Source organism: Capsicum annuum, unplaced genomic scaffold (assembly GCF_002878395.1).
Source record: "Capsicum annuum cultivar UCD-10X-F1 unplaced genomic scaffold, UCD10Xv1.1 ctg79130, whole genome shotgun sequence".
In the NCBI taxonomy this organism is placed as follows: Eukaryota; Viridiplantae; Streptophyta; class Magnoliopsida; order Solanales; family Solanaceae; genus Capsicum; species Capsicum annuum.
In genome coordinates, this window is record NW_025889685.1 from 1 (window position 1) to 4,684 (window position 4,684).

Sequence of the window (4,684 nt, forward strand, 5' to 3'; positions counted from 1 at the left end):
ATTAAACCTTATAGCCTTTCAAAGTATTTTCTGGTAAGTTCACATGTACATTATACTCTGACAATTATGCTGCAAAAACATGTAGAACGAACACATATCTCTGTGTTAATTTGGAAGTGTAAAACACAGATACATATTAAATGTTTGTTTGCTACCTTTTTCAGTGTATTTCAAAACAATTCGCACAAGAAAACAGACTCATAGGCAGGAAATGGAATATAATTATGAGGGACAAGCAATGATCATGGACGTTTAGTGTATATACAAATGGGAAAACACCATTATTGGAAGTGGATGGCGTGAATTCTGCATTCTGAATTGCTTAAAGGAAGGAGCTCGCTTAATGTTTGAGATGGTTTCCAATGGAAAAACACCTATATTTAGATTTCATTATAAGTTTCACATCTAAGCCCTTGTCTTAAACTTCATCCTGTTTTCTATTGTTTACTTATTTACTTCTTTAAATTAATTAAAGCAAGATCGATGACCTTATAGCTACACGAATCCCATCAAGTTATTAACTTTTATATGTTCGAGATTTCCATGGTTTGAATTTTAATTACTTGACACACATTACAATCTATATCCAAATTGCGCATAACAATTTGTTCCTTTCTACGTCCAACTTAATGTATGTTCTTTTGGTTATAAGTTCATCTTCAGTTTCAGTTCTAACTTTGTTGTTTCAATTAATTAAACAAGATTTGAGAGGAAGTCCATCCCTCCAGGCTGAAGTAAAGATGAAAAAATTTGATGCTGAAAGAATGTCTGATAAAGGTCTTAGGCATAAGACCTCGAGCCCAACTATTCCGGAATCACAAGTAGCTGTTTCAACATCTGTTGATGCCAACTCTTTATATCTACTTTTAAACCTTACACCATCAAACATCCTACTTTGGTAAGTGTTTTCAACAAATTTAGCAACACCCTCTGCCTTTTTTTTTTTTTTGGTTGTTGTGATGACACCGTTTTGATCTATATATTGGGATAAACTTGAGCAGTATCTTCCACTGGATTTCTCGAAATCAAATGGCTTGATGGATAAAAGTGAGATGATTCTTGTCGATGGAAAGCAGAGATCATGGTCAGCGTGGCTAGGTCGAACGGGACATCACTTTGGAATTCTAAGGGGATGGACACAGTTCAAAAAAGCAAATGGTGTTCAAGTAGGAGAAACTTACAAGTTTGAACTCACCAACAATGGCACAATACCTATAGTTCATTTCCACTGTGAGAATTTCATCTCCCTTTAGTTTCATGACTATCCTGTGTGTTAGTATAGATTGAAAATTGAGGCTATGTTTTGTTCTGAAAATTGTAGGTAAATATTCTGGGAAGGATGCAGTTGTTGATGAGCAAGGAAACTAGTCATTAAAGCAAGTGGATGTAATGATTTTGGTTCTTGTACATTTTGGTATATTCATTGCCCAAACCTGTCTAATCAGACATCTAACAAGGCTCCCTTCAGAAGACCAAGAATTTAGATTTTACTATATGTTTTCGGAGCCGTGTAATCTCTGCTCTGTAATTGCAATTGATCGTTAGTCAGTCGTTTTGTTGCACTCTATATGTACTCAGTTTCAATTAAAGAGAAGTTGCGCGATTGTATCAAATATTTCAATTTCGATGATTTTATGATAGGCTAGCAGTCTTACTGCTTATTCTCATTCTGGATGGCTTCAACAGTTTATAGTCTTCTTGACATCATTTGGCTATGCATTGAGGCAATTGAAAGTTGTGTGGATTGAATGTCTAACTTGGTGAATCCTAGCCTTGTTGGGAATCAAAAATGAATTAGAAACAAGATTGTATTGTGTAGAAAGAAAAAACAGTATTACTATGAAAAAAATAATAAAATCGATAGTACCAAAAATTCCAGAACAGAAAACTCATATGTCAAACTGTTGCAAGCCTCCTTGTTCCAACTTTCCCCCCAATAGCACCTGCTGCTACTGCCTAGAATACACATTAGGATACACACCCCATAGGAGCAGTACCTTCCTGCCGTACCTATCTATACGATAGGCTGAATGACAGCGGACATCAGGGAAGCGTTGCTCTTAAAGCCTAGCATTTGGAAAGGTACAGGAGTATTAATTCCCGTGAGCTGCAGGAATGAAGGAATTAAGAGTCGATAAAATCAAATGGGCTCTGTACTTTTGAACTTTCAGAAGGTTATTCCATGGCTTTTCTAATTTCCTGGATGCTTCACTGGCCTATATATTGTGCCGTCATTTTGCTTCCCTCGCCTATATATGGTGAAGGTTATATATAGGAAAATAACAATTTTAAACTTGTCTGAAACGCGTCCAAATACCTTGAAACTCAACTCAAATCATTCCAACATGTCAAAAATAGTAACACAAAAATGCTCAAAACACAAGTTAGAATAGTACTAATTGGGCCCTGGACAAAAGTTGGCTAAGCCAAGTCTTTTGAATGGTACTGTAGTCAGTTTACTTGAGGGGCGGCTCTATCTTGTAAATATATAGGCAGCCTTGAGGGCCTCATTTTTTACGATAATATATTATAAATTTTTTTAAAACAAATTAAATATTATTTATAGAAAAAATAATTTATTTTATATAAAAAAAAAAAGAATTATTAGAAGTTCATATATTTAGAGTATTATGTCTCAAGAAAGATTAAATACATAAATTATATTATGAGTTAAAAAAGAATAATTAAAAAAATCAATTATATAATTTTGAAAATAGAGTAAGTAAAAAAGATCATTCTTTCTTAAAAATTTAAGGTCTCCATTTGATTTCGTCTTAGGCCACCAATATGCTTGAGCAACTCCTGGTTTACTTACCTTACATGGAAATTCAAGGAACAGAACATCACCACTAAATACTCACCAGTACCTACATCTACTTACTAAGACCATACATAGTATTTACCAAAATCATGCGTGGTTTTTGAGGTTGTACAGCTACACATACATTGGATCAGTCAAATTAGAAAAAGAAATGTCAAGCTTGCTTCATTGTGTCTTTCTCTTTGCAAACTTTGCAGAATATTTGCCTGCAAATATACATTATTTTACGCGAAAAATAGTTACATTATTTCGTTGTGTCGTGTATTCAAAATGACATCCTTAATTAGTGATGCTGTATAATTTCGAAACTATAAAAAAACATGTAAAGACCACTTGAAGAAAACTATTTGCAAGAATAATACACGATTTTGAGAAATGTTACATAGAGACAATTAACTGGTCCCAAAGCCAGATAAAGGAGGAGGGTTGCCGAGGATCAATTGGAAACAACCTTTCTACCCCTATAAGGTAAGGTAATATTGCGAACACCTTACCCTCCCTAGATCCCATTTGTGGGATTACACAGGGTTTTTTGTTATTGTTACATAGAGACCACAAAAATGGAGATTTATTTGTAATACCTTTTTACTAATATAATTGCGTAAATATATTACATAAATTGCTAATTTGGCTCGAACATTTCCAGTGGACCTCCCATCAGAAACACCATATTTCCAACGATGTTTCTGTGGGAAAACGTTGTCAAATTTGTGTTTGTTTTAGTAATGATACTTATGTATACTGTCAGAGCATAGAATATAAAAAAAAACTTACAATGGAAGTATGCTATAGGTATTTCCCCATTCTTGATCAGTTCAAACTTGTAAGCATCTCCTACTTGAAATCCATTTTCTGTTCTGAATTTTGTCCATCCGCGTGTAATGCCAGAATTAGTTCCAAGTCTCCCTACCCAGACTGACCAACATCTCTATGTTTTGTCTTTAAGAATCATCTCAGACTTCCTATTCAATCCATTTGACTTTGCAAAATCCAGTGGAAGATACTACCATAAAAAGAAACTCCATTATGTAGAACAAATTTCAGTTGTCACCAAAACAAAAAAAAGAAGCAAAGAAGAGGACTACAACAAAAAGAGTTGCAGGTTTAGTATATAGTACACTGACGATAAAAATTACATGCCCCGGTGCTTATAACAAGTCTATATCTTTTACACACCTTTTCACTTGAATTTCTAATTACTAAGGTTAAATTGTGTGGCTTGATGTAAATTCCACGTGCACGTGTAAACTTTTTTACGCTATCAAGTTAAGTTGCGTAGGACAACAGAAATGTTGCAACCAAGAAAGTCGACCAAACAACCTACTATAACAAGTTAAATTACATTGGTAGTGTAAAAATCCTTACATGACTAGTGGGAGTAGTTTAACTTGAACTAGGGCTAGTAATTTCAGTAAGGGGTCCATTTAACCTATAAATTGGATCACTCATATTTTAAATGAGTAAATATGGGCTTCAACCCTCATTTTAAAAGCTCATACAAATATGGATAAAATGGATAAATTATGGATACCCATTTAAACACAGAAGTTACCCATCTCTTCTTAAAGTTTCTAATTACACTATAAAAATTTAAGCTTCTTTTAAGAAAAAGAAAATTAAGGATAAGGGTGGGAACAGCTGCGGTGGTTGGGGTTAGGATTGGGGGAAGAGAAAAAATATATTTATTTTTTTTGAAAAAACATTTTTTAATTTTTTTTTGCTTTTTTTTTTTAATAAAGAATTAGGGGAGTGGGGGTGGGGGTGGGATGCCGGTGGAGTGGTTGGGACGGGGAGGGGCAGATTTTAATTTATTTATTTTTAAAATCATTTGATTTAAAAGAAATTGGGGGTAGGGGTGCAAAT

At 34.1% G+C, this 4,684-nt stretch overlaps 1 non-coding gene across 1 annotated transcript; it reads left to right on the forward strand.

The window, feature by feature from the left end:
* Positions 1-52: 52 nt before the first annotated feature.
* LOC107856995 lies at positions 53-2,278 on the forward strand. The gene is made up of 3 exons (XR_007051475.1): positions 53-898; positions 1,002-1,230; positions 1,322-2,278. It is a non-coding gene; the product is annotated as an uncharacterized LOC107856995 (transcript).
* Positions 2,279-4,684: the final 2,406 nt, after the last annotated feature.